The 26075-nt window shown below is 42.7% G+C and overlaps 2 protein-coding genes across 12 annotated transcripts in view; one reads left to right on the forward strand and one right to left on the reverse strand.

Annotated features, from left to right (window-relative positions):
• Positions 1 to 26075, reverse strand: part of Mical-like (MICAL-like protein) — a 64302-nt gene that overhangs the window by 21881 nt on the left and 16346 nt on the right. Inside the window, exon 1 of one of the 2 annotated variants that reach the window (XM_070306656.1) lies at positions 8995 to 9451. The exons of the other annotated variant lie outside the window; for it this stretch is intronic. The gene's annotated coding sequence lies outside the window, so the exon portion shown is untranslated. Of the gene's footprint in view, positions 1 to 8994; positions 9452 to 26075 lie in introns of those variants that run through there. 2 annotated transcript variants of the gene reach the window in all.
• Positions 20570 to 26075, forward strand: part of LOC138939111 (regulator of G-protein signaling 11) — a 24785-nt gene continuing 19279 nt past the window's right edge. For 3 of the 10 annotated variants that reach the window (XM_070306664.1, XM_070306665.1, XM_070306666.1), the window contains exon 1: positions 20850 to 22055. The gene's annotated coding sequence lies outside the window, so the exon portion shown is untranslated. Of the gene's footprint in view, positions 20760 to 20847; positions 22056 to 26075 lie in introns of those variants that run through there. The other 7 variants (XM_070306659.1, XM_070306658.1, XM_070306660.1 and 4 more) reach the window with 7 other exon arrangements.

Consider the following 26075-nt stretch of genomic DNA (forward strand, 5'->3'; position numbering starts at 1 on the left):
TTTAATACGTAATATTATTCATTACATCGACAACATGATATTGGAATTAAGTACAAAGTTCCAACATATACAATTAATGCTTCACTCGCGACTTAAATAGACGGTAGTATTTTCCCAGTATTATCCGTCGAGAGAATAGTTGAAAATATGTCACGCGCGCGCGAACAACGTCAAAAGAGAGAAGAAGAAGAAGAGAAAACAGACAAAAAAAAAGGGGAGGGAAGAAAAACCGAGAATGTCACCGCAAATCGGCGGCGCTCTCGGGATGCCGATGGTCGAGTATGTTCTCGTCCTAACGGGCTGCGCACAGCGCGGCTCTATTAAGAGCGGGGGAGGGGAATGAAAGGGCAAATCGCAAACGCCGTTCGTAGCGTTGACTATCCCGATTCACCAGAATGACGTTTTGCGTAACGCGAAAGCGGGAGGCTGAGCGCCAGGAAGCCCCGAGGCAACGCGCGAATATTTCGATAGAGATTCGAGAACGACGATTTTTACATCATACGGCGAAGAGAGTCAAAGAGATACAGCCATAAAATATATTTATCGGCTCGCGACGCTTCTCGCGATTTCGAATCGATCGATTGAACGTTTCTGCGAATAAGGGAACGAATGAGTGGCACGCGCGATCGATTATAGGGGGAGGGAAACCCACTCTATTTTTCGCCCTTCTCGTAAACTTCCGAATAACGAGAATCGATGAACGAGAAAACGGCAGGTGGCTTCTAAGAAATTCATCCGCGAGCATCACGATGCGTAGATTTATATAGGAGATCTTCTTCTCTCCCGATATAAATACGAAAGTAGATACGTCTAACAAGAAGACACCATATACACTGACCCATCGATCTTGATAAAAAAATTTTTTATGAACATTCGAGGCGCTTCTCGGAATTTGTAGAGAAAAAATTCAGAAAGTTTAACGCAATTATTATTATTGCTATTATAATTATTATTATTATTTAATTATCGCTATTATTTCTTCGTGAAAAAAAATTTCCTTCGTACGAATTATATTTATTTTTATTTTTTAAACATCGTAAAAGATTAATATAATTTCTATAAAATAGAAGATGGATATAATATATAAGTTATGCCGGATACGAGTAATGTAAAATCCTCGATCTTGAAAAATTAAAAACTTTTTCAATAATATTGTTCTTCGTGAGCCACGTACAGCGAGAATCGAGAAAAAAGCTTACATTATTTATTATAAAGATAAAAAATAAAATTTTGAAGGTTCTTCTAAAAGGAAGAAAACACATAAAAAGAAAGCCAATAGGAAATTCCCGTTCCTAAAATCTCGATATCTTTGTTATAACTTGTCGCAAATCTGCTATTAATCGCTCGCTGTTCTCGTGACAAGACGTGTAAAAAAAAGTTGTCACAGATCGCTGGAATTCGACTCGACAGTAAGGATATTTATATTTATATTTGCGTTAGACTTTATAATTTTTTTTTTTTTTTTCCACGTAAATCCCGAGAAGTGCATCGAATCGCTTTGCAAGGGAACTTCATTGGACGAAAATTACTCGTTAAAATGTATTATCAAAATCGATGAGTCAGAGAGTACATGGTGTCCCCTTAAGTAAATGAGATCACCTTAAGATACAATCAAGTTTGTTGCGCTCCGACATCACGCACGATATCACGCGAATGCAAAAAAAAAAAAAAAAAAAAAATGGAACGGATAAAGCAGTTAACGGGAAAGTGCATGATGGCGCTCCCGCGTTTAGTCTAGTCCGATCGGTTTCAATTAAACGCGAGCTCCGCGAGCTGTCCGTAACAAGACTCGCCGAACTATCCCACGGGTCCCTTTCGCGTAAAATCGCCAGCTTCCAGTTTTTGCCCGCAGCGCGAAAAACGCCTGTGGTTCGACGGTGAATTCTGGGTACTTGTAGCGTAAGCTTGTTCACAAGGCCGGCTCTAAACTATTTTATATTGTCAACGCACGGGATTTTTTTTTTTTTTTTTTTTTTTTTTTTTTTTTTTTTTTTTGCGACACGCTTGTGTCTCATTGGCTTTCACCTGCGGGCAAAAATCATTGCGTTTTACAGCTAGTAAAGAGGCAATTTTTCTCCCTCTCTAAAAAAAGATTGATGCGGTGCTTTATGTGACGAACGGTTTTATATGCGAGACTCGTGATACGATTAAGTTGAAGAAGATTTTTAATGTTTCCGTCGCGCTTCCCGGCACATCGACGTGTCCTCCTAGCTTAGAATGGTTAAGCTTCGCGGTTACAACGGTATCCCAAGCAACGTTTGCGTACCGTGATTAATGATCCTGCAGTGAGTGAAATGTAGGTGCGCAGAAATAAGTAAAAGTTACATGTGGCAAAGTGGTCGGCCTTGTTCACAGTTTGCCAACAACTGCGAGATTGTAAAGGCCGTTTTACAGGTGAGAGACACACCGTGAGACAAAGGGTGGAAGGATTTTTTTTTTTTTTTTTTTTTTTTTTTGAGCGCGGGAACGAGCGAATAAACGAACACCATTGTGTCACCTTCGATAATGATCCCTTTTCGAGAAAACGGTAACAACGTTTTCGTTTCAACGAAACGTGGTAAAGCGCGAGAGAAATTGATTTAGCGGCAATTAACATCCCAGGAGTATTTTTCTCGAGCCATCTTATCGTTAACGTCAGCCATAAAATCATCCAGGTGAGAACAAAGAGCGAATTATCTACGGGAGTGAGTCTAGGAAGATGAGATGCGAATTGGCGAAAACAATCGGAGTGAAAGTAAAAACGTGAAGTAAAAAAGTGAAAATGATTATTAAGCGAACGCTAAATAAATCGTAGCCGGGATCGATTTCAATCGCGAAACACTCGACAGGTAATAATATCTTTGCGCAATTTTGCAACGTGAAATACGTATAGCAATACGTATAGTTTGCGAAAGATGATATCTACTTTACGGTCACAATGTAGCTGGTTCGTATAGGAGAGAAGAGAAATATCGAACGTGCCCGCGAGGCTGGGGCCCAAAGACACGACTCTCGATGTCGAAGAAGGGTTCGGCAGTCACAGCGAGTCATTTTCAAAGACATCGGCTGCCTTTGGCCGCTCGGCAAAAGTGAAGGTGCATTTAATGTGGCCCCGCGAGCGAGTCGCGAGAAAGAGAGAGAGAGAGAGAGAGAGAGAGAGAGAGAGAGAGAGAGAGAGAGAGAGAGAGAGAAGAGGCCTCATGAAAGATTCATGCCGACGAGGAAGACGGCCCGCGGCGCTGCGAGACACCTGCGGTAACCTCCGCTACGGCGAGTTTCACGAGGCGATTAGGACGTCCCCGATATTTTTACAGTTAGTCGCGTCGTGTCCTAGAAAGGAGAATCGCGACGACACAAACGCGGGTCACTTCCGACCGCGATTGCAACCCGATGATAAACACCCTACGTGCCCTCGATCGACGAGCACGTAACGCGAGATCCACGGCTGACACGGCTCTAAAAATCGCTCGAATCGAAACGCTCCTCTGACAGAAACACGCGAGATTGATTTTTATATAATAAACGGGCGCTTCTTAATTCGCTCTACTTCTCGGACGTGTTCCCGTACGTCGTTATGAGATTAAATCTCTGGAGGAACGAATCCTCGACGTTCCTCGAGTGTTTAACATCGCCGAGCGTTATCCGCGGTTCTCCGCAAACCGCGCAGCAAAACAGAGAGAGCTTGGAAAGCTTTCGTTTCAATAGTCACTCCGCCGCATTGCAGTCTCGTGCGTGTATGTATGACACCTGTCGTCGTCAGCTGACTCGACGCGAAAGCGCGCGCGCGCGCGCGCGCGAAGGCACCCGCGAAACTGGCCTGCGGAAAAAAATGTCAAATGCGCAAACATTGATTACGTACTGATTTTCTCCTTCTGAGACTCGTAGACTCTCTCTCTCTCTCTCTCTCTCTCTCTCTCTCTCTCTCTCTCTCTCTCTCTCTAGTATTGTTTAAAAAAAATTATTAACGATATTTGAATTTTATTTTATTTATAGAAAGAATCGCGATCTAGATAGGACACGTTAAACGTCTGCGTTTATTAGGATCCGGCTTACATGCATGCCTAATTTGTCGAGAAACCAACGCGAAACGCGCGTGTATTGTGATGTTTACGCGTTAATATTTCAACGTTCCCGTGATTAATCCCATGGACGCGATCTCCTGTACCTCGAGAAAAGCGCCAGGGGAGTCGCAGGCTATTAAAAGGAATTGCGCAAAAAAGAAAACTTTCGACCATCTGCCGCCATCTCCTTGTCGTTAACGTCTATTTACGTTTGAATTACACGGCTAGAGAAACTGATATATAAATTTGCTCGATGAAACGCTCTAAAAAGAAAAAGAGGCGAATGTTTATCGACAAGTTCCACGTGTATGACGTTTGCGTAAAATATATAATAATTTAATTCTCGTTTAAAACTCCCTGACTTCCACCCTCTTTAATATCGCGAATTTAAAATCCTCTTAATTTCTAAAAAGCTCGGTATCGAGGATAACACTCTCTCTCTCTCTCCCTCTCTCTCTCTCTCTGCGAATGCAGATCCTCAAGATTTAAACGCACTCTGGCACGGTGATAAACTCGCGTGTCCGTTTCCAGTAATTAAGGATCGCACTTTAACGAGCGCGCGCAATCGCTCCAATCGCAAAAAGTGGCTATCGCTCGAAAATATAGTTACAGAGAGAGAGAGAGAGAGAGAGAGAGAGAGAGAGAGAGATGGAGAAGAGCTCCATTGAAGCCGGCTTTTGCGCGCAATCGGTAATATTTATTACCGTGTTGCGGCGCGAACTGAACGATAGCGGCGTGTAAATGTTACAACGAAATACGCGTCTCATTATCGCGAGAGAGCGACGTGGAGGAAGAAATCTCTCCCCCGTCTCAAGTTGACTTTACTCGCGTATAGAATCCGTGCTACGTCCCAAAGTATAGTATTAGCGTCACCCCATTTGACACATCCATATTATATTAAATTAATAGAAAAATTTCTGTGGACCGTTTTTGGGACATGCGATATATATATTAAATTTTTAGGCAAATTTTCCAAGTGTATAGAGTTCGATATCGAAAAAAAATAATCGATCGGAGAAACGCGATCATTAAATTTTTAGGCAAATTTTCCAAGTGTGTAGAGATCGATATCGGGGAAATAAAATCGATCGGAGAAAAATGCCGGTTTCTCGCCGGACGAGAGTTTCCAACGAGTTTTAATAACCAAGGTCGACGCGGCAGATGAAGATCGCGGTTAAACCGCCCTCGTAAAGCTGAATAACGTGCGATCGTTAGATTTAACGATATGAATAACGCACCGTACGTGAACGTAACGTAACGACGTACCGTGCGCGTATACCGTAAATCCCTTTAGCAACTTTATGACGAGCGTGCTTTTACGAAAGCGTAACGCGCGCCTTCGTCTACCATTTCTCTCTGCGAGACAGGATTGTCTCTACCCCTTCTCCGAATTGTGCAGGAGAGAATGGACCCTGGTTCTGTCAAACCTGGCGACACGCATTCATCCTCCATTGTTCGCTGAGATTGCATATACTTTTCTCCTTGTCGTATAAAAGAAAAGATTTTGTACTTTCTCGCGTACGTTTCTCGCGGACTAAAAGATCGAAAGGCTGGAAGGGATTCGTAACAGAGAGAAAGAGAGAGAGAGAGAGAGAGAGAAGAGGTTCTCGAAGGGAGGTGAAGGGGCGAAATGATCGCGAGGGGCAATCGGGTCGGTGGGAACGCCGGTCTTTACCTTCCAGGAAAGTAATTTCAAGTTAGCGGGTAGGTGGTCACGCGATTGCGCGTCTTACACGTGGTGGAGGAGCCGCGGAGACGCCGGCGGTGCGAGCTCTCAAAAAGCGTACCGATCGTTCGCGTCGGGGCCGAGTTAAAGACTACCTGTCCGAAAGCGGCGTTGTCGAGAGTCTCCTTGAGTCGGGTTTCGTTCAACAGCCCCCGTCCCTTCCTCTAAAGATCTATCCCCGTCGATTCCGATGTTCCCCGTGGTTCTCCGGACCCCCGAGAGATGAGAATGTGTCGTACAATATTATCGCGTAAAGACCGTAAAATAGAATCTGGATATCTTGTTCGATTTTTTACTGATCGGCCGAGATTCTTTTTGATCAAAAAATGACGAAATCAATCCGAAATGCTGCAAATTTCAGCGCCGTAACTAAGTCTATAAACTAAGATTACACGAGACTAAAGATAAGACGATAAAAATATTGTATTGGTATCGAAAATATTCGGAAACTTAACTCTTATCTTGATCTTGAGTGAATCCTGATAGTAAAAATCTCGTCCTGCATTGTCTTGTCTCGATTTTATTAATAATTTTTATCTAATATTGAACAATTGTTTAAAATAATATTTAACGATATATAATCTTTATAATAATTTAAGATAATTATTACTCTTTATGTCATTCTGTTTACTGTGTTAGCTAAATAACTGCGTAAAATTTTATATTGTTTAGTTTGTTCATTGTATTGATTGTTCCTAAATTTGTCAATATAATGTTTTTATTTATTAAATAAAAATGTTTAAGTCTGTATAATATAATAATTCTTTTTTTATCTAATTTACACGCAAATATACATATTTTAGCTTTAAAAAAAAAAAAAAAAACAATAATTTTGACAAGACCAATAATATCTTGACAATCTTAGTCTTAATACTGTCTTGATAACTAATTAAAATATTTGCCTTGATCTTGACTCGAATTTCGAAACAAGACAATATCAAGACTAGTCTCGATATCTCGTGTAACACTACATAAATGCAAAGCATAGATGGCGCTTCTGATTATATTTGGCCGCCATTTTTCATCAAAATAATAGTGATATCCAAATTCTAACTCGAAGATCTTTATTATCGCGGCCTCTTGTCCGTGAAAGGGACGATTTATCAACGGACGCTTTTAGAAGCGGTGACTCACGCGGTTTCACGCAGATACGCAAACCTGTCAGATCGCTGCGACGGTAAACCGCAGGGAGCCCACCGGGGGCTCCGGGACGCGCCTTTTATCTCTCGTTTTCACCTGGCTCGGCCGGGATTTCCTCGTCCTTTTGCTCGCGCAAACGAGCCTTAGACGGGTTTTTAGCCGGCGTGACTCACCGTTTCTTCCTCTTCATCTCCGCTCCGATGCGCGTCCAACGAGATTCGATCGGTCACACCGTGAAAAAGCCACGATAAAGCGGCGGGACTGACCGTTCCTTCACTCCCCCTCCCCTTCTTTCCCCCTACGAGGGAAGAAGGTATACTTAACTATGCGTTTCTTTGCACAAGCGCGCTTTTCTTAATCCGAAACCCATTGTAGATTATGCGGCGTGTCGCGTATCGTTACAAGAAAGATTTCTCGCTTCATTGAAGATCTCGAGTTATTCCCTCCTTCTCCTCCTGCTCTCTCTCCCTTCTCTCCTCCATTCGTTGAAATATCGAGACTCGAGTCTCTTATCCGATACTAAAGGTCAAAATAATTGTCTTTATAAAATCTCGTTCGCTCTTCTCAGACGAGCCAATTCGACGTAAGATTTGCAAGACATTTTTTTTTTTTTTTTTTTTTTTTTTTTTTGAGAGATCAAATATGAGAGAACAAATCTGCGTTTCTGCTAAAATATAGCAATCAAAATTCAGAACATCTTTAAAGATATACTTTTAAAAATTATATCAATTTTAGGGATAATTTAGAGATATATTTTTAAAAATTGCGTCTGTTGAAAAATTGTATAGGATAAAAAATGGATGCTACATTTTTCGCTAATATCTAAATTCGATGTCGATGTCGAAAAATGAAAAGAGGGAGATTGTTGAATCTTCCCCGCGGGATTTATCTCGCTAGAAACTCGCGAACGTCCAGATGGACGTCATCTCGCTGGTTTATTTGTCGCGAGAGGAGGACGGCGACCTCGTTTGTTCGCAAGTAATCTTTTAGCTGTAGAAACAACCGTAATACTCCTTGGCATAGAGCACGTACGTATAAATATGTATGGTACATCCTAATGGAACAGAACCAAGCGTCTCTCGTCTCTCTTCGATAAGATTTATTTCTTCGGAAAACCGATTACGCGCGTCGGAGTGGCTGCTAATGGATTTATCGGCGAGGGAAATTCTGCCAAAGGAATACACGAGAGACATATACATATATACAATACGAAAAGGCTCTTTAGTAACTCGAGGGATTTGTCTTTACGAACAACGTGAAGAAGCGACTAACGAATAGGCGAGAAGAGGGAAAAAAAAACATGTTAACGACTCGTAAGCGAGAGAAGGATACGGGCGTCGTAAAAGTGCGCCTATGTAGACAAAAAAAAAGAACAAGAAATAAGAACCGGTATATATAGTGGTTTCAAACACACACATATACACAAACGCAAGGTCGAGCGTCGAACATCCGAGCGCGTGTACATGCACGAAAGCCGAAACAATATTTCGGCGGTGCGCCTCGTATCTTTTTTTTTCTTTTTTTTCGTTCCTCTTTCCCTCGCGTGCACCTACACGCGCAAGCAACGCACGCACACGTAGGCGAGCGCGAAGAAGCGAGGATACCGTGGGAACGAGTCTCGACAGAACAGGTAGTGAGACAGCCCCGGCGTCTCTTCCAACCCGTATTCCCCAGCCCCAAAGTGCATCCATGCGTGTGTGCGTGTGAATAGTATCGACTTTCATTGTATTTTACGCATCTTTTTACCTCGCGCGATAATCACGATATTTCAGATTGGAATTTAGGACTTAGAGAAGGACAGATGCGTAACATGAAATAAAGGCGAGACGTGCGAGTTTTTTCGCAATAATACGACATCGGGAAAAACATGTAAACAAACAAAGTATCGGTATGTAATCGCAAAGTCGGCAGAGATATCGCCTCATCGACCCTCGATGTATTACTTGGTTACGAAAATGAATAAAAGGAGAGCGTCAGGTAAAAGTTTATCGATTGCAAATTTAATTCCGATCCACGCGGTGGCACCTCCCTCCTTCGTCCTTCTCGCCCGCTCAACAAAAGTTACGCATTCGCGAGGTGATCCGTTACCTTACGTCACCGTATACAGCCTGCCCGCTCTCTCCGCTCCTTTCTTCCGTCCCTGCTTGCCCGTTGTCCACGACCGTGGCCGTTACGCCATTAGGGACTCGCCCTGTCAGTGTGCTGTCTCCGTCACCAGCTGAAGATGAAATTGACAGCGGCGCGAACCGCGTGCACAGCTTGCTGGCTCGAATCGTCGCGCACGCGTGTCACGAATGCACTACAAAACAGGCGACGTCCCCTAACCTCAATCTAACCGCTACTGCGCGATCGCGACGCGACAGGAGGATGAAACACACGTTCTCTTGTCCGTTCCTGTATTCGAGCGTACACTGGGTTATCGCACTCTCAGAAGCGGCCACGTTCGGTCTTTTCGTTAATCGAGCGCGCGAGAGAACGTTCGGACTAAGATTTACGTTGTACTCGCGACACGCGTCTGACATACGCGTTTACGGCGCGCGCGCGGTGCTGCGACTGAGACGCCGCGCGCGGCGTGCTCGGTTTTACGCCGTCCCGCAGCCGCCGTCCTTGTCGCGCGCACGCGCAACTCGCTCTCTCTCTCTCTCTCGCGCGCGCCCGCCCGCTAGCCGCGACGAGTGCCCTGCCCGTTTACGAAACGAACGATAGAATAGGCGCTGTCGAGATATATTCGAGACACTCGTTTCTTTCGATGCCTGAATGACCAGTAGTTCTATCAACGTGTTATTAAATACGTATATATATATATATAATTGTAAAAAATACAGTTATATAAATTAATTTTTAATTATATATAATTATATATATATATATATATATGATTATGAGTGTATATATTTAAATAAGACACATTGTGTGTATATATATATGTATATAGGCATTATGTTAATCTCTGGACGTTGCATTCATATTTTAAAACCGGATTCAGATTAAGCGAGCGTGAGAAAGTATTAGTTTTATTAATTTTGTGAAAGAATTTTTTGTATCATTAATTGTATAACGTCACTGAAATTTATTGAACATTATTAATTTCGATTTAATCTGGATTCGGTTTCATGGATTTCACGCCCACATTGAATCGTTGAATTTTTAAATCTCGAAACGTTCCGTGTACAATTTCAATTTCGCGGAATCTTGATTCTCTCGGGAATATTTCATTATCAGTAAATCGGAAACCTCGGGCATCTGCATGACAATCTATATCTGCCTACCGGTGTCCGATGCACGATGAATACTCGTATTACGCGCATTATTTTACGCAAAGATACGATGAGTACGTGTATGTGTAATACATACTTATTGCCTACCTTTCTTATATGGATGACGTAACACGTACGATATACGGAGCGAGAGAAAGAGAGAGAGAGAGACTCTCCGTTTCTGTTCCATACATAAAAATGACGTTATAGCTTAGCGTTGCGAATTTTTGACCTGCCATTGAAAGTTTTTTCAGCTGCTTCGATTGGATTCTCACATCGGAGACGCTTTTGTGTTCGCATAAACTGGCAGAAACTTGTTACGGCGTCGACCAGGTGCTGCGAATGTATAGCGTTTTTACACGCGAAAATAGAAAGAACGAGGGGGGTTCTTTACAAAGAATCGCACGAAAAGTTCCGATGAGCGATGAGCGAAAACCAGTTTCGGGGCGAGGATTTATTGTATTTAAATCACTTTTGACATATCATCGATATACGTTTGTAGCGAGCATGCGGGGGAGTCGAGCGTATAGCAAACACTTAATCTGATCCCTGCAATCTTGACCGCCATCATCATCTACCTCGCGTGATACCCGTTATCGCGATGTCAAGCGTGGGTGGAACTAATCGTTGTCAAAATCATTTAATAAAAATTCCACGTTATATCGATCGCGCATACGGACGGGGTCAATTTTAATAGATCCCTCGCGTTCCTTCGCTCGAAATGATCGAAATCAGCTGATGCGTTTGACAGCCGCGCTGCTGCTTATACGATCGATGGAAAATTCTCGCGTTATATTCTCGGATTAACAGTGTCGGTTTCGAAATACTATCGCAATAACCTCGCCCGGCTCCGATTCGCTGGCAGAAATTATTCGGTATCCTTCGGAACCATATCATCACGCGCGTGTCACCTTTCGCCTCGCGCGCGTAAGGTGTCACGGCCTTCTCCGATGCACCTTCGCAAATACAGTTGGAATTCGCACGATGAGCGAGTCGCACTGTTAAATCAACCGAAAGACCTTCCAGCCAGGTGGGATCGATAAAAGACCCTCTATGCCGCTCTAATTCCCGGCTATCGAGGATTTTTCTGCGATTCTCGACGATTTCTTGGTTTCTCGCTATCCTCGTAGGAAGTAGATAACCTTTGACGCGCGAGCATCGAGGAACGAGCGAGATCGGATTTTCCTAATACGGCCAACTTTGACTCCTTTCACAGAAAGAATGATTATTTATTTCCCGTGATCGCGTCGCGCAGCAACTCGCGTGCAACGTGATCGTAATCAGCAACGTGTGTTAAGAGACAGACTAAATCGAAACGAGGTCAATTAGCTTCTCGGACAGGATAACAAGGTTAACGTGAAACGTCGTTACCCGGAAATCCAGCGTGATTTATTGCACCGGGGGAATAGTGTCTTTCGCGACGATAAACCGTGCGTTGTTTGTCACACGCGAGACGGAAGGAAAGCGGCCGCGATCGGACATACGATGCGTAAAGTGGTTTTAAAAATTTCTCTACTGCTAAAGTAGAAAAACGACGGCGTATGAGGGGAGGGACACGAGAGATCGCTGCGTTTTCTCGAGAAAATATATAGGAGGCTCCTTCATGCATCGCGCCCCAGATTTCGACATAATACGTGGCGTAGAAATTTTTCCAAGATTTTCCGTTACGCAGATACAGCATAGATTTCGATTCAAATTTAGAATATCCAAAATTATTTCAAATATAAGTATTTCATATTTTATGATATCAATTAGAAGTTCGCTTCTTTTCGCAATTTTTTTCGCAAGTTATATTGACATTTTTATGGAATCGAATAAGAAATTGCATTTTTATACCAGCTACTGAATAAAATCTTAATAAAATAAGAAAAGTAATATTTGTTTACCACTATATTATACGGCGTATCGACTTTCTCTCGCATTTAAATTTCCGCTACGGACTCGATATAAAGCCTGCACAAAGCGCGGCTATTAATCGTAAGATAAAAAAAAAAAAAAAAAAAAAAAATCTAGCATATATTCTTATTATCTTAAAAAAATCTTATTCTGTCTCTATAAAGAATTCAGAATATTGAAGTGATTTCTTGGCCGGCTCTATTTCAATCCGGAGCTTTAACGAAAATTAAATATCGACCAATGCTAATTGCGGACCGTAAATTGCTATCTGGAGAAAGTGTTAAAAATATTCTACTTAATATTAATATTGAACAAAGCTCGGACAAGAATTTAAAAAAAAATTACAGAAAGCGTTTCTAACTTTATATGTTTCCGGAGATCTGAATCTTTATATAAAATCTTTTTTAATCGATCCGGATCTTCTTCAATGAGAGAATCTAACTAGATTTCAATTAGAGAAATTTTTTTATACAAGATACAATTTGATACTCGGCAAAAAAACGACCGCCTGTTGTCGGTCCATTCGAATCAGTATACATGTCCGCGACGCTCGTAACTCGTTGCAATTGCTCAAATATCTCGTCCGTAATTTGTCCGTTTGTCGACGCTTATTATTAGGTTCGTGATCACTTAACCCCGTCGACAACTCGACGTTAATTACGTTCATTTCTGGATGGCTTCGCTGACGAATGCGTTCGTCGTAATCGTATAGGTCTCTTCGAAATACATGTCTTATCTTTGATAAATTAACGAGAGAGAGAGAAAGAAAAAAAAAGAACGCATAAAATACGATACGTATTATTGGACCGTTCGTTATCGCGAAGTCTTTCGATTCTATACAACCGACATAAATCGATTATATACGATACGTTGATGCTCAGATGTTCTAATTTCTGGCTACCATAGCTATTTCAGACGCTCTAACGATTCTCTGCTCGTTGCTCGGCATGTAATTTCTGGTGCGTATATCGTACCAATCTCGTATCAAAACTTATGTAAAATTTAGACGAATCCAAATCACTCCCCGTGTAATCATCCGTATGAAACTTCCACTTTTATAAAAAATGTCCTCGAGCTAAGTTTCTCGTACAAGTAAAAAATTACTCTATTAATTACATTCTTGATAATTAATAAGAATTGCTGTTGCGCATTAGCTTAGAAAATATTAAATATCCCAAAATATATCATAACAATAGAAAGGAATCACAATAGAGCGAAAATCGACTCGGTTAAATTTGCAAACAAATTGTAATTTCTTCATATGCAGATCGTGCATTGGCATGGAGAAAAAGTAATCTATTTTTTGTTTATATTATTATATTGTATGTTCGTACGCGTCGAAAAATATGATGCTAGATAAATAAAATTAAAATAATTCATCTAGGATAATTTACTGAGAGTTCGATGGGAAAATTTTGCTCTTTATTAATGACTAATTGTAAGCTTTTCTTTTAAAATGCTATGATAATCTGATTTTAAATTCTGCAAAGACTCAAGCTATCAATTTATATTCGAACATCCATTTATACGTCAATTCGATAAATTTCAATTCAACATCGTGAGCAACGTTCAAAGTCGTGTATCTCTCTGAAAGCAATTTATTACGAGCACATTTTTGGAGGAAAAAGCAGATAAATGGAAAAAATATATATACATACAATATACTATATCAATTAAGGTTGAGCAAATATCTTCTATTTATAGTTTTAAAGCTTTCACTTGTACCGTTCTATCAATGCACCTGTAATATTCCTCTTTGGAGAGACACGACATTCATGTTCTATTTACATTATTCCGTGTCATCGCACAAGCATCGATTAATTGAAAGCGGATCTCGAGAGAATCTACTTTGTTGGTCTAGTCTATCTTGTACCAGTGTCGTTCAATCTCGTTTACTTTTCCCGATCTACAGGTAAATTGAATTTAGCGCGACAACCTTGACCAGGAAGATCAGGGTCAATATTGATCAATTACAATATAATAGTTTTACTATGTAATCGCACTGAATTTTACGAATGATCAATTTGATACAACATTGCCATCCAAGAATCGCGATGATCGCACAATCAAGGAATTCAGGACAAGCTTCTATAGCTTCTTGCTAGAACATGATACCGCCATCCAATTGTGAGACTCGCACAAATTGCGAACTATTTGACGCAAAGAACTTAATCCCTTACTTTAGACGTTCTTAACTACGCGATTTAATAGTATTTAAAAATTTATTGATAATATCTATCGCTTTATCATACTTTCATGTGCTACTTATCTTTTCCTTTTTCTTACTTTTTTTATTTATCCGTATATGTTAATTATGTATATTTGACATAATTTGTGAGCTGCATAAATCACGCTTAATATGTAACAATAATAACAATAAAACTGATAAAGATTTTTGGATGACGGGAGAAACGAGAACATCCGCCTCCTTCTTCTTCGCGAAGTCTTTCAAAAACGAGAGAGACCTTGCGTTCTTTCGGATTCACTAGGCAATTTGATATATTGTTAGCACGTAAGTTCTCAAAGGTCAGAACAGACGAGCAGACACGCTTCGCGGAAACGTCGACGGAATCGATAGTAAAAGATAGCGCGCGAGTCTCTGCATCGCGGCCTTCTTGCTCCATCCAAGTTGAATAAGAGTCAACGCGTATGTTTTTCGCATTGTTATAGTCTTGCAAAGGAAAAGTGCAATAATTCCGCGCTGCGGCCCGTATTCTCGTAATGTGCTCTGGATAAAGTTTCGTATGTCCCTTTTAAATTCCGAATAAATATCTACTTAATCGACTCGGAGATTTTATGGAACTTACTTGGCTTAAAAAAAAAAAAAAAAAAAAAAAAAACCCGAGTCGTGATTAAATAATAATAATTTGCAAGAGAATATCGCCGAATCTTAATTAAATCCCCGCGCGTGAATCATAGGCGGTATAAAAAACCGGCTGATATCGATAGCGACGGTAATAGAATGCAATTTACACATAAGAAAATAGCGATCGCTAAAGACCGAGAAATACGATCGAGCATTGTCGGCGACGCTGATCTGATAAACCTAATCGCGGCGAAACGAAAAGCCACGAATAAATCGGCCACGAGTGCGCCAGGCTTGCGTAAGACTATAGCACGATAGATAAAGACATGCATTATTCCGGGCCTCCGAGTCTACGAAAGCCTGAGGCGTACACTTTCCTCAACGTCCCGAGATCTCCAAGCTCGATAGAGAATGAGTCGGCTACAGGAGGGACTTGCCATTTTTTTTACCAGGGATTAAGAGAGCATCGTTCGTAATAGCGTAATCGGAGGCAAAACTCACGCATGGCTCTCTACTTAATCGATCATGCGTCCGTGCAACGCGTGCGACTGTATAGCCTGATATAGTTGTCCCGATTCTATCCAGTTCCAGTCGGCGCATAATTTATTAAGGGCCGCTGCCTGAGCGAACGTATCCGAGGAAGTGACCGTCTCTGACCGGACCGGCCGGCGAATAGGATCGTTATCGCCGGTCGATCTTTATGCCGGTCGCTCTGAGCCGGGCGAAATCTGGAGCAAACCGGAGAGTGTATGCGTTAATAACGACAAAGAACACAACCACGTGCGTCGCTTTCTAATTCGCAGGCGGGGTCTCTCCGGACGAGCGCTAGCGCGTGTCTCTCCCTCGCGCGTTTCATCATCAAAATTTTCGAAATCTTTCTCGAGAATTCTGCTCCTATTTTCAACTTCAATTTTCTCACGTTTATATGAATTCTATAGAATTTCGACAGATTTTATTTATGTAGAAATTGGAGCTCCTTATATATTTGTACCTCACGAGCGGTAAACGAATAATTTTCCACTGAAAGAGGAGCTTTTATCTATAAGGTAATATTAATAGATTAAATAATTTCGAAAGAGAGTATTTGCTTAAAATATAAAAGCAGATTTTTAGATTTAAATTTTAGATGAAAAGTAGGAGAAGAATTTCTGGTATCGCGACTACAATACCGGGGGCTTCGAGCGAAACAAAAAAGAAAAATAAAACGTATTCCCTTAAATACGCCATTCATTTGCATATCTAAACTCATTTGTCCTGTGTTTTCACCGTTTGCTCGCGATGCTTATCTCTTATTTATTTTTATGTTTCGCTCTTTCCGTTCCAATTGCTAAGCTCGTCGTCCCGTTCAATATACGTCCGGTGAGTTCCGGAAGTAAATTCAAAAGGCCATTGTTGCATTTCCGCGTGTCCGTATAACGACGGCTATCTCGACTATCGCGCCTACATCTAATACCACGTTAAGGTATCATTGTCGTACATTTATTTCCGGGAAAATGATATTGCATCTCTTCAAGCAGATACGATATAATGACTTAAATTTAATTAGTACCCTGTACATTGCGGGTTACTAACAATAAGTAAAACTTGAGCGCGAAACAATACATAATGCTATTCGTGTATTTTGCGCCCGAAACTGCGGATGCAATTGCATTTCAGAAGCGTTTCTCGCGAGTTGTAAGTTTATGTCGTCAATTATCTCCGCTATTGTCTTTCGCGAAAGAGAGAGAGAGAGAGAGAGAGAGAAAAGAAGGGTGACGACGACACCATTGTTAACAGATGATAATTGCAAAACGAACAAATGAGTTCGTGACAATGAGCGTGTGTACGCTCGGCGCCGTAAACACTTTCACCTTTCATCGAATTCATACAGCTGATCGAATAAAAGTTCTATTTCGATCGGGGCAGTGATAATTACAGATACGATATATCGGGGAGAGGGAGAGAGCGAGGGCGGTAGAAAAAACTAGCGATGCATTCGCGATCACAAGCGAACTTGAAAATTTAACGCGATTTATAACCGAGAAAATTCCTGAATTCCACTTTTGTATACAAAACAAAAAGAAAGAAGAAGAAACCGCTTTAAATTTTTTATTACATATAAATAAATTCTCGTTGAGCAGACGAGTGGAGAAATTCTGCAGTATCAATGCGAACAATATAGATATAAGGCGTCAAAATTTTCGTCACATTTTGATTATATCTTCCTTCTTAACGCACGCGATATCGCTATTCTTGGAGCAAGTCGGAATCGGAGATATCTTCCCTCGTCACCGTTCCTATGACGACAAAATGGAAAGGTATGTTCGAGTGCGACGACGAAAGAATCCCTTAAATCTTGCAACTCCCTCCGAAAGAGCGTATACATTGTCGTAAAAAAAAAAATTGAACTAGAACTAAATAATATCTTTAAAAAATTGCTCAATAATAAACATGTAATGATACAATAATATCGCAAATTCGGTTCTAATGACATTCCATTGCCCAAAAACATATGGGATTTCTAAAATTCATAAAGAAGGATTTCCGTTACGGATTATTATCCCGTCCGTTAACAGTCGCTTATATTCTATTGCTAATTTTATTCATAAATATAGTTGAATTCCCATTAATAGTATGTTTGTCACGTTTTCTGCAATAATTGTGAAATAAAAGATTGTAGAAAGAGAGAAGGATAGATTGATATTGTAAATAGTTATGCTAAATTGCGTAAAGTTAATCTGAACTTCACATACGGGTTTCGTGTTATCGACTCGCGCACACACAAGCGAAAGCCAACCCGGTGGAAAATTAATTTCCAACGGTTATCGAGATCACGATTGATCGCTCCAGCGGACCGTGCAAGGATTCATTAATTAAGATCTAAATAATCACTCGCGAAGCCGCGCAAGAATCTCGTTGGGGGTCGAGCTGGTATGTCAATAGCCACGAATAGACCATTTTTCGACTTCCAACGAGAACGGCGTATGTTCGCGACTTGATTGCGTCTGAAACGAGGTATCGTGATTTTCTTAAGGCAATTTTGTTTCAGTAAAATTGTGATTAATGACTTTAATATACAATAGAGTATTCGATAATAAGGGGGGATTCTATATTAATCGAATTATTTCACGAGATGCGTATTTTCTCTTGTTCTCTCTGCACACTTTCTCGATTTCTTCTCCCTTTCGCTAAACTAAAATGTATTCCAACAAGAGACATCGCTGTTAACATTCTTCCAATCGTTGAAACTGATAATACTCATTGATATAGTACGTATCGCGCAGTTTACATGCTTGAAAACATATAGCTAGAAACTGTTACGTTACTCGGCTGCGTCTCTACCAAGACTCATAATCCGCTCCTTTCTACATTTGGTCCTACCAAATGCATAGAAGACGGTTATGCATAAAGTTATCTCATCGTTTAAATTATATGCGCCGCTATTAAGTTGAGAAAGCTGAAACTCGAAAGTTTAACTCGAAAATGCCGGTCCATTAATAAAGCGGCGATTAATAGCGGCAAGGAAGATTTTCTTGTTACAGATATTTTTGCGACCGACCCCGACATAATTAAAACCTCACACTTTGTCGTGATTTCACGAGACGAGCGCTGCAAAGAGGATTGCGAATACAAGCGTAATCATCATCGCTTGGCGTGCTTGTAAATAATCCACAAATGCCGCGCGTATAATTATATGCATATTCGCGTTCGTATACGCGATTCGGCAGCACGCAAGCATTTCCGCTCCGACTCGGTCACGCGATTGGAAACCGCCCCCCTAGGAAATATCTTAACGTCAAAGAACATTCCCGCCGAATGAACATGCGTTCCCTAAATTTTTTCATTCGCAAACATTGGAGAGAGAGAGAGAGAGAGAGAGAGGCGATCGCGAATATAGGTGTAATAGGTAATTTTTTTCAGACTCACGGCGCAGAAAATGAAAACGGTTGAGGCCACTCGCATTGATGTACGTGAACGAAGGGAGATTACCAACGAACAATGAAACGGAGAAGGTAGAGATGAGACGGAAGGGACAGAGGAACGATCGAATGAGGTGGCGGCCGCTTCATCGCGCCGGGAAATCAAAACACGAAGGACAAGATGACGGGAAAAACAGGGAGCTTCTTCTCGCGTGCATAAGACCCGGCGCATGAATTAAACATACACTGTTCGCGATCCGGACGACGAGCAAACGCCGGGAACGCGTGGCGTTCCCCTCGCGGCAGGGCGCGAGAGGGGGACGGAATGAAAAGACGACTCGGTGAAATTGGTGTCGAGCGAGGGAAAAGACGCGAGCTTCGCGCGAGACGGAAGAGGACAGTTTCGTGCTTATGTATTCGTCGAGGGTCTCCGGCAACCGATGAACTGTCGTCGGACTTTCAACGTTTCGACGATACGGCCGGAATATTCAATTAAATTGGATGCATATAAAGAGACTCGTAAATCGCGCGTAGGCGCGGTAACGCGTCGTTGCCGCGACATTGACAACAATGTCGATCTACTTGCGCGACTCGATTTGCATTATCTGCGCTTCGGGCAAAGTTCGCGCGGGGCATCTCGCATTAGTATCGATTCCGATACTAGTTTATATTCGACCGTGCAACGCTCGTGTCTCGAACCGCCAGGCTCCTGTTCGATGACTGGAAACACAATAGAGAGATGAGAGAGTTTACGAGGACCGTATCGAAACTTGCCTCCAACGATGGAACTCGAAACTCACCCTTGCGGACGACCACCGCGTCCGCGACGACCTCAGCCGTCACCCGCCGCCTACCCCCGCGGTCGCTCTTCTACCCCCGTGCTCGTTCGCCTTCGGGTATCTCCGTCCGCGATCGGCCGCCGCGCAACCCTCTCCAAAGGCGGACAGGGATGACCGGGGTGCGACTAGCGGAGAGGGCGCGGCCGAACGCGGACAGAGGGATGGAAAAGAGACGAGGCGAGCGCTTACGACGAGGACGACATATTCCCGTGGTTTTACGACCCGATCATCGATGAGAAGCGAAAAGAGTTTCCGTCGAGCATATATGAGGGGAGACAGAAGAGGACAAACGCGTATTTTCGATCCTCTCTCCCATCTCTCTTTCTCTTTCTTTAGATTCGTTGCTGGCGTTACACGCGTCAGACACACGAGTGTACGTTTGTACACATTGGAGAGAGCACCGTGGGGCTCGCGAGTAAGAGACAACCACAGTTCTTTCACACACACACACACACACACACACACACACGCGCGCGCGCGCGCGCGCGCGCATGTATATATAGGGAGATTCTCGTATAAAGACCAGCGTATATATACACATATACATGCATACATACATATACAGTCAGCACCGGCGGAGGGAGCCGATGCACCACCACCGGGATTCCCCGAACGTCTTCCACCTCCCATCATCGGATCGGGACCTTTTCTCGCTCCAGCTCTCCCTCTCGCAATCTTCTCTTTCCCGCGCGCATGTTTTCCCCGCGTACGCTCTGCTCCCTCCTGTAGCCCCCTAGTTGTCGCTCTAACTCTCTCTCTCTCTCTCTCTCTCTCTCTCGCGCGCGCGCGCGCAAACGCTTTGCTCGCATTCTCCCCACTATTTGACGTCTCCATATCTCTCTCTCTCTCTCTCTCTCCCTCCCTCACGTCCGTCGTACGTTTCCATCCCTTCCTCTCTCGTCTCTCCCACCCCCGCGGAAATATGCTCGGCGTAGCAGCGGCGACGACGACGACGACGACGACGACGACGGCGACGACGGCGGTGTTGCTGCTGGTGGTGCGTGCGCGCGCGGTGCTGCCTTAACGGCGTATCGGTGCGGACGGTGGCTTTAGACTCGAAGCTGCGGAAGAAGGGCCGCGAGCTCGGCCGTGTTCCGATGGCCTGATACATATTTGCGGAACGCATTCATGAAGCTCCACTGCCCTGACTCGTCGAGTGAGTAGTACAAACAAGTTTGTGACATTTCGTTGTTGTGCCGCGGTGTTTTCGCCGAACGAAACTGCGTCGGGGGGGATGAACGCCAAGGAAGGATAAGGGAGGGAGAAAGTCCTCGCGTATCGGTAACCCCTCGTCGTGCAAATCTTCTTCTCTCCCTCACCTTTCCGTTCTCCCTTCCTCTCATCCGCGCAGAGACAGAGAGCGAGAGAGAGAATATTCTCCGACCGTAGCCTACGGCGACGACGACGAGGACGAGGACGACAAACGTGACCGCGTTCCCGAGAACAGACGACCGTCGTGCGACACCACCAGGAACGTCGTACTCCGATCGTCCCTCCTTCGTGGCGACCGTTAAATCGGCGTGGGTCGATCGAGAGCCGGGGAGAGTAGGGGGAGGAAGAGGCGATATTTAGCCGGCGGAGGGAACAGCAGGAGAGAGAGAGAGAGAGAGAGCGCTTCCACCTCGAGGCCGATTAACAGTTGGCCCGAGGGACGCGAGACGATCGGAGTCGGTTTCTTCGGAGCGGCCGCGGTGAGCCTCGGCCGAGGCGCAATAAATATCGACCACCGGGAATATGGAGGCTTAGCGATGCGAAAAGTGGACCATTCGATCGGGGGCCACGTCATATCTCCTAGCGCACCATCGTCGCGCGCGTCCGTCGTCGAAAAGGCGCGAGATGATGCACCCACGATCGCGACATGTGCACATTCCCGGGGGGGTTGGCTCGTGCGCTACCGAGCGTTAGGCGCGCGGGGGGCTCTCGTCATGTTTGCGCTCTCTGCGCGGCAACCCGCCAGAGGATTCGCTATAGTAAACCCCGCGGATTAGGCCAACGTTAGTGTGCAGTGCGACCCATCCATTCTTTCGGATCCATCCTTCCAAGGATGTTAAGCGGTCTCTCCAAGCTCAACAAGAGAAACGTTAGGGTGCGTCTATCGTAGTACTCGACACTACGCGAAACGTAACGTATCGAGAGAGATGTCGGTAAAAATGTATAGTATCAATTCTCTATATAGTTCCATTATCACGAATCATACCAAACGATAGTCGACATCATTCTTATATTAGAGTGCGCTAGAAACGAGTATCGCGATTTAGAAACGCGTATTCATTTCCCCCAATATTTCGACTAATGAATGATATTCTGATCCGCGCGATTCCGCGCCAATTGCCGATATAGTATACTACAATGATGCATTCATGGCAATGCCAAAGTAGTGATGGTGTAAGGTGATACATATAGTGCTCATGCGACCATTACATTTTTCGGATGTTCTACCGCACATGTTAAGGTACGTTTACAGCAGTATCCTTTTACGATAATTATTCTTAGCGAAATATATGCCGAGTGTTTGTGTGTATGTGAGTGACAAATAATACCGGCGGTAATTGCTTACTACAATTAGGGTTTCTTTACGTATCGTAAATGTAGTAATGAGTAAATATTTTCCGGAGAAAAATATTATTGTTACGAATGTTATTTTATTGTCAAATGTTGCAAACTATTGCGGAAAATCCTGCCAATATTAAAATTCTTATCGATACTTTTCAGTATTCATTATATCTCATTTATACACATATGCCAAATATTAAATATATTACATATATTCATAATTTAATCAACACATTCTCTTAGGAATTTAACATATTGCGTAAGCGATTCAATCGCGATTGATATTCCCATGCAATATGTGACAATTAAATTGGCAAATATCTCGCAGGTGTCCATCTATTCGCCGTGCAATCGCAACCTTAATTTGCCGATAACGATACAATAACGTCACGATGATAATTGGAATTTACCTTATCGCGCGATATCAAGGGCTGATGATTCATAACCGATTAAGCGCGCGTTTGAGGCGTTATTAAGGGTTGAGTCGGCGACGGAGTTTCGTTCCCCTTCGCATTACAGCCTTTAAACGTGCTCGTTCATCTTTCTCTTTACTCTTCTCTCTATTTCTAGAACGAAAATATGCAGCGATAAAACGCGATCGCGCGAAAACACAAAAACGATATATGGTAACATTACGATCGTCGGGGGATGTTTAAAAATATTTATTAAAAATTATTAACTTAATCCAAGCAACTCGATCGCTTTTTCACCGATTTAGAAAAAGAGGGAGAAAGGAAAAATTTAATTAAAATTTCAATCTATCACAGCTATTGTTCCGCGAGGCGCGAGATTGGGCGACTCCGACAGTCTTTCCGATTTGACTATTTTATTTACCCGACACGAAATTGTGTCGTCTCCGCGGAACCATTCATTCGATCAATTTAGGGGCTATTTCGGGGTAACACTCGCCCCCGAGTTCGTCATTTGTAGACAAACTAAACCGATTATATCGGGGACGGGAGAAACAAAGGACGCGCGAGCCGTGTTTATTTTTATTTATCTCCTTTATCGTCGCACGCCAGCTGTATATCGATTGCGATTAAATATATATATATTTATATGCGGAGCGTGCGTTTTTCTCGGAATTATAATATATACGCGATAAACTAAAATAGCTTTTCGACGACTCATCGAAATTGTCCGGACAATTCGATAATATCGATCATTTTTATTTCTCGCCAGATATAGCGATTCGAAGGGTTAATGTCGCGCACGCTTTCCCCTCCTGTTCGCTGAATGTCCCGTGTCTGAATAGGAAATAAGGAAATTCGTTATCAGTCGCACAAAGCTTCTCGGGAAACAAGTCCCGCCGAGAGAATTCCGCGAGAGTTAATCCCATAGAAAGGGGTGAGCTTAGTGTCGCTTCCCACGAAATTTTATGACGACCGTGATTTCTTCCATTGATATTACTTATTCAAGCTCTTCTCGGGATTGGTCGGAAGGACGATTTTTCTGGATTTTCTTTGCGATTTCGCGAATAGCCTTTCTCACGTATTTTCCACAATACGTTGAAATGGCCAGTATAAAACCCGCAAGTGACATTTATCGTTTCGCGAATGTGGCGATCGTCAAAGTACAAAACAACGTCGAAAAATATGTTGAAGTAAAAAGGATACATAAAATAGAAAGAAGCGAGCCTCCCTTTTTCGAGTCGCGATCCAAATCTATAGCGTATTTTCCTTATTCGTCTAAAGCAGAGGCTCCATAACAGACGTAACATATGCATGCCAATAGTAATGGCCGATATGATATCGCCAATATCGTGTGTATAAATTTTACATGTGGCCCATTTATATTCGCACATTCAATAATATCCACTACGATTGCGATTTTGGTCATAAAAAAAGATAGGAAAAATAATGTTAATTATTACCGCTAATACATTTTTTCATTCAAATGTCTTCTAGTTGAAAATATTTGTCACAGTGGATATTTATATATAAAGCATTGTTTTATATCAATTATTAATAAAGATTTTATACAGTATAAAGAAACCAATGCTCGATGATCTATCAATTTTTTCCTACAAGATATCTACCGAGCAATAAATAATAGCAGAAAAATAACATACCTACGCGTTTATTTTTACGGTTATATCCACACATTCATCCACACTCACCTATCTATGAAATGATTCTAATGAAATTCTATATAAAATAACATAATTAATTTAAATTAAATCATCGGTATATATTGAAATGTCATCTTGTTTACATGGAATACAATCAATCCCATATTGCCCAGTAAGGGCGTCTATCTCCGATAGACTAATAAATGGCAAATTGAGTTTCGCATTCGGCGTCAGTTATCGATGATACGAGATAACGCGACAATTATTAATTTAAACGAAAGACGAGTCTTTTGAATAAATATGCAAATACGGACAAGATAAAAAACCTTAATAAATGAAACATAATGTTATGGTAAAATTTCAGATATGGATGCTTCGGCATAATGACGCACTCTTACACGTACTCTTTTTACGGAAGAAACGAGAAAGTGAGACCCTCCCCCCCCCCATTGAAATCCCAGCCGCTAGCGACGAGGGTTAACGATACGCGAGACGAGGAACATTCGCCACCCCCGCGCATGCTTAATTGATTTCCTCCGGTCGTTGAAAACTCGCCTGTAATTGAGCAGAACATTAATAACTCCGCGCACTGAATAATTCGTAGAAACGTACGTCCCCAAAGTCTCGGGAAGTCGCCGGAGAACTTATCGATTTCAGATTAGCACGTAAATTGGCAGGCAGAGGGAGGATGCCAAGCTTGTAGCGAGGCTGCAGAAGAGGAGGGGGAGAGGAGCGTGCTTCCTCCCACGCATCTGCTTGTCCTCGCATCATTTGGGGATTCGTTTTTCATATTCTGGCTATTCCTCCTCTTTCTATATCCAGCGTACTTTGATCGAAATTCCGCCCTTCTCGTTTCCCCCTCCCTTCTGTCTTTCTCTTTCTCGAAACGTAATTTCCCTGAAAGTAACATCCGTCTTTGAATCTCCCGTTCATGGCTCCCCAAAGATCGCCGAGCATCGAATCAAATTCCTTTTACGGTCGATTCCAATTTTAAGTTTCGGGAAGCAAGGATAACGGAGCGAAAGTTTTGCAACAGATGCCGCAGAACGACCGGAGTTAACAACTTGTTTCTTCGAAAATAAAAAGATTCGATGTCTGACGTATCGAAAGAAATGCGAATCTAAAGTACGGGATAAGATACTTCTCGATCGAAACAGAAATATTTCTCGATATAATCCAGCATGATCCGATGATGGCGTATTCATTTCTTCTCTCCTCTCTCTCTCTCCCTCACCGCATCTCTCTTCCCATATTCTCGTCTGTCTTTAACTAGACGAGAACACTATCCCATTATCGTCAGTCGAACGGATCTGGGTTCATTGACCCGGGGATACACCGATATATCGACGGCGCAACTTTATCCGGGGATGCCCCGTTTTCACCGAATCACACAAAATCATCTCCGTTTTCAGGACGGCGCTCGTCTTCTCATCGATACGTCGCACCGCGATCTTGATGACGATTCGCGTCGACCTTGCGTTTCGTCCGGATGGTAACGCGAGCGTATCGGTAACGCGATATCATTGGTAACTCGATATAGCGTCTCGCGGCGTCATTTTTAACTCGGCAAAATTCCTATTTCGCATCGTTTCCGCAAGCATTCTACCGAGAAAACATTTCGGACGATCCGTACTTTTATCGCTAAAAATGTGCTCGGCTCGCGACCACGTGTCTCTTCTACGAGTCTTCGCGGAAGAGCTCTTATTTCATCATCATCATCATCATCTTCTTCTTCTTCTTATCTCGATCTCGGCTGTATTCTCGACTGTGGAAAATGATTCGCGAGAAAGAAATGAAACGTAAATAACAAATTATATTTCGTTCTACAAGTCCCCGGATATATACAGC

This window comes from Polyergus mexicanus, unplaced genomic scaffold (genome assembly GCF_030449975.1).
Source record: "Polyergus mexicanus isolate NDT 795.1 unplaced genomic scaffold, iyPolMexi1.0 SCAF_13, whole genome shotgun sequence".
Classification (NCBI taxonomy): Eukaryota; Metazoa; Arthropoda; class Insecta; order Hymenoptera; family Formicidae; genus Polyergus; species Polyergus mexicanus.